Here is a 7,803-nt window from a genome sequence, read left to right on the forward strand (position 1 = left end):
ATATGGTATGAGTGCCTGGCACTATCCCTCTGCTTGTGCCACGTCTCCACCCAGCTCTGTGGATGCCCTGAGAAACACAAGTGTCTTTGGAGCCCTCCTGGGTACAGGGCGGTGAGAGGAGCTGTACAGAAGCTGTAGGAATTGCTGAGCCCTCGTGAGGCCAATTACATTGAGGTTGGGCTCTACCAAGGCAGGGTGGAAAAGCAGCGTACGCTCAGCTGCCAGCCCACCCGGCACAGGCCGGGGTGGGGGGGTGGTGTGGGGGGGTCTGGGGGCAGCAGCTTTGGGGAGCCCCATGGGGAGGGCAGGTTGGCTCAGGGATGAGGGGCTGGGTGCAAGGCTGGCCTAGCCAGGCTGTGGGCACCTCTCTGTGCCCACAGGTGTGGGGCAGGGCTGCCACTGGGATGGTGGGATAAGGGGGCTGGAAGGGGACGCTGCAGAAGGGTGGTCTGGCCACTGTTTGGTGGCTGCCCAGTCCCCCCTGTCACATCTGAGCATCCCCAGGGACAGACATCCCCCTCCAGACCCTGCCCGTGGCTCATCCAGATCGGTGCTTCAGATGGACCCGCTCCAGGGTGTCCCATCCCTCTTGCACTGGGGACAGAGCCCTTCCTGTCTCCCCAGCACATGAGGAGCACCCTACCACCTCCCCAGTGATCCACTGGATCCCATCAGCACCAGGCACTGCAGCTGTCAACCTCAGGGCTGCCCATTTGCTCTGCAGTGGTCACAGCTGCTCCAAATCTGGCCTATCTCAACACAAAATAAGAGCTGTGCTCAGTGCAGAGGCTGGCTCTGGCTTGTGTGTGCTCTGTGCTGGGAGAGCAGGACATGGCCCTTGGGATGAGGTAAGGTTATTCCTGTGGGGGGTGGCTTTGATGTGTCTGGGGGGCAATTCTGGAGGCAGATCTAGGCCTTCCTTTCAGCCTGGGGACCATGAACCCTAAAAGGCAATAGGGAATTCCCTGTCCTGGCTTCTCCTTCTCCCCCTTGGTAGCACCTGGGGACCTGTTCTCTGCTTCCCTCCAGGAGTGGTGGCACTGGCAGGGCTGAAAAAAGCTGGTAGCATTCTTGTTCCTTGGTCCACTTATTTACTTTGTTTTGCCAGGCACAAGTGTGTAGTTTCTGTTTTTAACCCCCCTGGAAAAAGGAGCACCCAGCAATCCCCCCCTGCAAGAGGACTGAAAAAAATGACCTTGCCAGGAAAAAATATGCTAGGCTGCTGGAGCCAGTCAAGGGTTTTAAAGTGAAAAAGGAGGCACCAGGCAAGGCCTGAAACAACCTCAGTTTTGTTCAGCTTCTGAAAGCAACAAAACCAACTTGGATGTGATTTTTTTTCTTTCAGTGGGATGGTTTGGGTGTGGGGGAGTATTTTTAAGCAGTAGCCATGAGGTGCACAGGTAGGGGTGCTATGGGGTGGGAGCATCGCTTCCCATGGGCACAGAGGCAGGCAGGACGCCACGCTGCTGCCCACACAAAGCCCATGTGTGCTCAGGGTGAAGCACGGTGCCAGGAAGGAGGTCTGGACGCGGCAGCACCCGGCTTGCCTGGGCTTGCCGCTGGCAGCGGGATTGCAGCCTGTGGCTGGGGCTGGTCCAGCCCTCTGGGCTGCCCCAGCTCACCTGGCACAGGGGCGGTGATGGGTTGGGGACCCCCGAGTGGGCAGTGTCCCCTGTGCTCTATGTGTTTGGCAACATGCAATGAAAACCCAGACCACTGCAGCCCAGAGGTGGCTGCGTTTGGGGGCATCCCACCACCAGCACCCACCAAAGCAGGTCTCGAAAGTGCCTAACTCCAAAAACTCTCTGCAAAGTCAGCCTTTGCAGCCCCCACCAGGTCCTTCCCCAACTGGTTATTAAGCACAGGGCAATTATTCCTTTATTATTTATTCCTGTTATTCCCCCAGCCGTCCCCTCATCCATCATCCCTCCCTGATGGGCAAACACTGACACCTCAAACCAATCTCCCGTTCACAGAAGGGGAAAAATATACACATAAGCCCTTCTTTTCTCTCCTTTTCTTGCCATGTAGTTCTTTCCCTTCCATTGAGTGCCGGACTGGCATGGAGCCATTCTGGCAACAGCCGGCTTTCACTTGCTAATCATCCTAAATATTGAAAATCAACGCTTAGAATAAATAGCTCAAAGATTGGGGCCATCTCTGCTCTGTTTGGAAATGCTAATCTCCCTGCCTTTTGTTTTCCTTGTGTGGATTTGGTGCCGTGCGTTTGGAGGAGGTCACAGCTCATGGGTTCTCCCTCCACCCCAGATTTTTCTCTCCCTCCCCCCCCCATCGTGAAAAATTCAGCCCATTTTAATGTCTCAGGCTGGGATGGCCAGAGTGGTGAGGGGGAAGAAGGGGGAGACAGGATGGAGGAGGGTAGGGAATGGACTCGCCTTGCATAGCAATGAATGAACCTCGAGAGTTTGGGGAAAAAACAGGTTCCCAAATGTGCATCCAGGAGTTCACATGGATGGGAAATCTCATGGGAAGCACCCTTGGATGAGAAGCTCCACCCTTGGTATGGCAGGTCCCTGGGGGGGGCAGGAGTAGGGGGGACATCGGGGCAGCCTGGCTCCCTGCAGTGAGGGGCAGAGCTCGGGGACAGCTCAGGGACTCCCTGCCCCTATGACACTGATTTTTAGAGGGTTTTTTTATCTGAGGGAATGGAGGTGCCATAGCAAACCCCAGACAGGCTGTGACGGGCCCCAGGACTGGACTCTGATGTCTTTGCCTGGAGGGATCAGGCTGGATGCAAACACCTCTCTGTGGGGTTGCAGGGGCTCTGGGAAAGGTGGCTCTGAAAATTGAAGCCCCTTTTCTGTTTTTCCAGCAGTGACTTTGCATTGCTAGCAGAGCTCTGTGGGGCCTGTGGCATTCGCATAGCTTGGGTGGTTCACAGCATCCTAATAGGGAAACTGAGGCAGAGCAAGGCGGTGGTCTGATATGGACCAGAATCTGATTATCTGACCCAAAGTACCTTGTGGGGACAGCCCCCATGCTCTGGGCGCCCCCCCCGTGCCCCAACCCCTGGTCCTGCTCCCCAGCTCATGCTGCTGAACCTGGGTTAGGTCCCTCTGCAGGGAGCAGGGCTATGCTGGGGGCCGCATCCAGCCCAAAGCAATGCTGGGGCAGTGCTACAGGAGCACGTGTGCACTCTTGAGTTTTCAGCTGTGTTTTGGGGGCACGGATGGGGGGGTACGTCCTCTGGAACTGGGGACCCCACCCGGCAAAGCTCCCTGCCTCCCTCTGTGCCTCGGGCAGCCCCGGGACGGGTCAGTGGGCCGTTGCCAGCGGCCGTTCCTGACGGCGTGGCTGGCACAATGCGCCGGCAGGCTGGGGCTTGCCCTGCTGTGGGGGGAGCGTCGGCAGCCGCTCACCCGAGCCACAATGCAACAGCCTCTGCGTAAATGCCTGCCGTCACGAGGAGACACTCGGCATGCTGCCCCTTCCACCTCATCCCTGCCATCCCCCCAATGTGTGCCCGGGTGGGGGGGTCCCAGCCTCACAGGGCTCTGCTCTTCCAGCTTAGCCCATGCCACCAAATTCGGCCCCCATGGATGGGGGGGAAGCATCCAGCCCCCGCAGCAGAGGGGCTGAGCCGCTGGAGCGATGCCAACATTGCCTCTTTCTTTGGGAAACCACGTCATGCAAAGATCGAAACTTGGCCAGTTTGCAAACAAGCACCGGGGCCACCACGATTTCTTTACAAAGGCTGTTTTTTCAGGTGATTTATTTCCAGGTTTGGAGTGTTAGGGCCATCCCATGTCCTGAGGTGGGTTGTTTTTCTTCCACTGCCATCAGGACAGTGAGAAACTTGCTTTAGAAATCCAAAGCAAACACTTCCTTTGGTGTCTGAGTCCAGTGGATGGGCCTTTAAACACCCACCCCTCCCAAAAAAAGTACCAGCAAGGGCAGGCTCTGCACCCTGCAGACACAGCTCACCCGTGGGTGCTGCTGTGGCAGAGCTGGGCAGCAAAGGTAGCACAAGGGCAAGCAGGTGCATTTGAGGAATGGCCCAGTTCAGGGCAATGTGGGCATAAGCCCCAGGGGTTATGGATGAGTCCAGCTGGGCTAAGTGGTCTGGGGACATTGAGTGCAGATCCCCAGGGATGTGCCCATCCTGCACACGGGGGCCACTGGGCTGGAGGCTGGTGCAGGCAGCAGGAGGGCTTGGCGGCATTGAGAGGCGGGTGTTGACCTAGAAATTGCAAAGAATTTGGCCTGGCAGTGTGCCAACCTGGCAGCCGAGGGAAGCGCAGCTCTGCTCCAAAACGGTGCTCCTTCTCCCCATGCCTGACCAGGACAGGCCACTGCCATCTGCCCTGGGAGATCCATGGGCATTTTGAGCTCGCTGGTGTTGAGGGGTGGGATGCTCATTGCTCCTAGAAGAGGCATTGCTGCCTGAGTGTGAGACAGGGATTTGTTTTTCCTCCTTTGGGGAGTGCCTGCTCCCACCCGGCATGGGAACAGTGCCAATTCCTGGCTGGGGAAGAGAGGGAGCAGACCTGCAGGTGCTGGGGGGGGGAGTAACCCTCCATCCTGGTGGCTTTTGGCCCTTACAAGACACATTAACAGGCAGGAATGTGCAAACATCCAAAGGCTGGAGCAGTGCAGTGACAAGGCGGCTGCAGCAGCTCCAGCCCCACCCAGAGTGCAGCAGGTGAAGGCAAGACCCCCACTGCAGGCAGACGGGGATGGCAGAGGAGGGTCCCCTCCACAGGAGGGGGGTTTGTTGGACCAGCACCACTTGGCGGACCCCCATGGCCTCGCCAGGCAGCTCCCTGCCAGCCCTGGGGTCACCAAGTGCATTTCTGCAGAGGGGACAGGGCCAGCTGCAGCCCTGCATGGCCTCCCTGTTCCCATCACGTGGGGGGGCGCATGCCCAACGCCAACCCGCATGGCAAACACCCCCCTTTCTTCCCCAGCAATGTGACGGAGAGAGAAAATGAGCATCGTCCCCAATCCGGCCCCCAGCTCATGAAATACGGTGCCCTGTAGTTTCTCTGTCTGCAGGACCAGCACTCCTGGTGCATGCACATGCATCCCACCCATCCCAAACCGAGCTGGGAAGCTCAGCTGGTGCTCTAGGGAGATGAGGAAGGGCTTGGCCATGTGTTGGGTGGCACCATGTTGGTCCCCAGTATGTATCAACTCCTTGGTGGCCCAAGGGGCTCAGCAGGAGGAAGGGGTCTCTGCCCTGTTCCCCCCACTCTGGTGGAGCACTAGGTAAACAGTGACGCAGGGAACCTCGTTAATCCTGGTCATTCTTTTACAAAAAGCCATTTAGAGCTGGCTATGCAGGCAGTTATCAGAGCACAGGGGAGGTTTTCCCAGCAGGACTGTAATTCCCTCTGCAAATAAATGTGGAGGGAGGGAGCACACAGCTTGTGTGTGCAATGGATGAGGGCTTGGGGGACTTTTGGGGCCAGCCTTCAAGGGACTGACCCCCATGAACCCCCTTCCTGCAAGAAGCAGAGGGTTGTTGAGGGATTCCCCGTTTAGCTTGGGCACTGTATCGGTGCCATTGCTGCCATGCCGCATCCTTTTCCTGGACCAGCGAGGCCGGTGTGGTCCTCGGTGCCTCTAGAGGAGGTCTGGGAAGCCCAGACATACAGGGAGCCCAAACATCAACCCTTGTCCCACATGGACCTGGTTTTCCGTGAGCACCATGCTTCCTTACGGCACATTGCAATGCTCTGGACCCAGGTCAGGATCAAAGCAAAGCCAGTAGAGCTTGGAAACATTTCCAGGGAGGCAAAGTCCTTCGGTGAATTTAGTTCCTCTCTCATCCCTTCAAGTTCATGTGCACAGACAGGGCTGTTACCATGCCCTTGTTCCCTCTTTCAGGGACTTCTCCCCTTTTAACCCCACCTGGAGGGGAAAGTGGGGGGTTTCTCAGCCGGCTCACAGCTCCTGGTTTTTCTGGCTGAAGATTAACTGGCTAAAGATTAATCGCTTTTTCTATCCAGCTGACCTAAGAGGAGACAGAATAGGCTGCATCTGGGGAGGAGGCAAGGGCAGTGCCACCGGCGACGGTGTTCCCACGCGTTCTCGCAGCCTGGGGCACCGGCAGGTCACACCACGGGGGCACACAGCCCAGGACGCCCCTTCAGCCCATAATGAAAGTTTTGTAATTTTATGTTAATCCCAGCTCCTCCATACTCTGATCTCTCTCCTCTCTCACATCAAATGCAAAGCCCTTTTGGAGGCTCCTGGCTGTATTAATCTTGTTTTGCTGTCGCCACCGCACGCTGTGTGCCTTGCAGACAGGTCCTGCGGCTCGGGGAGCACTGCTGCCCCGTGGTGTCCCCACTGTCCCCTCTGTACAGGAGTGAGATTAACCCTGCCTGTGGGGAGGCAAGGGTAGGCATAATTCATTTTTTGCAGTAAAATGACTATTTTTTAAGCAGGAACTGTTCCTGTGGTGAGCAGTAGCAAGCCACAATGCAGGGGACAGAAAGTCCCCACTTTGAGAGCTACTATTAATTGAATTTATCCGAATCTTGTCAAGATTACACCTTTTGTGCAATGACCTTCACCATCATAAAGGCAGCCAATACAAATATGGATCTGGGGAATAGCTGGGTCTTTCCAGTGACTCTGAGCCAAGCCCTGAGCAGGCAAAGCAAAGCCCCTCTTTGCCTCAGTTTCCCCACCTACAAATCAAGTCAATTGTCTTTTCTGCAGTGTTTTCAATGACCAACGCCCTGAACACCTTGTCCTCAGAGAGAAGCGACTGTCACGTCTCCATGAGCAGGAGCCACTTCCTCATGCCTGTGGTAGCAAAAGCTTCTGTTGCTGAACAACAGGGCCATGACGTTCGAACCCCACGGCCTCCATGCCACAAAGGTGTCGGGCTCCGATCTGATCCTATGTCTTGTTTTGGAGCACTGGAACCAGCTTTGCTTTTCAAATACTGCAAAAGGGACTCGTTAGCTCTCTCATTAGTGCATCGAAACCCCGACAGAACATTGCACTGAGGATTCAATCCTTATTCAGCTGTTGGCTGCATTTTCTGCCTTCTGTGTCCATGCTGATAGTGAGCTCAGCCACCCGAATGAAAATCACTTCTCCAGGGGAGAAAAAGGGGCTTTTCTTCCTGTTCTATCTCATGGAGGGGGAAGCAAAGGGTGACTCAGCATTCCTCTGCAGCCACTGCTGAGTCACCACATTCACTTCTCATCTGCTGCAGCAGCTTCAGCACAGAAAGAAATTCCTCACGGGCCTGTGGGGACCCTGCGGCTGGCGGTTTGCAGGGCGGGAAGAGCCGCGCGGCTGTGGCGCTCTGGCGGGAAGGCAGCGGGACAGGGATTGTCTCAGAGCTGTCGTTCCGCCAGCTGCACCCACCGCCAGAGAAACAGCCAGCAATAAGTTGGGGGAGTATTTACAGCCTATTTAGTGCTTTGTGCCCTTTTGCACTGTACTTTAACACACGTTCAAACTGCAGCGTTTCTACACTTTTTTTTTCATTTTACCAGAAATAACCCCTGCTGCTTTGACTCTGCATTTGACCAGCAAGCCAGGTTTTTTCTGCTGCCACCCCCCAGATGTAGTATTGTACCTCATGTTTACACAGACTTGGGCACTTTTTACACATTTATTAGCCAACTGACTTGCTGCACATTTATTCACTCTTTACCACTCCAGCTGGGATGTGGGCTGGGTGTCTATCTCAGCTCCCTCTCTTTGCTCTGAGGGCTCAGTCACCCTTTGAGGAGGTGAGGGAGCCTTTTTGCTGGCTTTTCAGGAGACAGACAGCACTATGCAGGGGAGCACACATACCGTTCCCTGTGCTTAGTG

This window comes from Athene noctua, chromosome 18 (assembly GCF_965140245.1).
Source record: "Athene noctua chromosome 18, bAthNoc1.hap1.1, whole genome shotgun sequence".
Taxonomy (NCBI): Eukaryota; Metazoa; Chordata; class Aves; order Strigiformes; family Strigidae; genus Athene; species Athene noctua.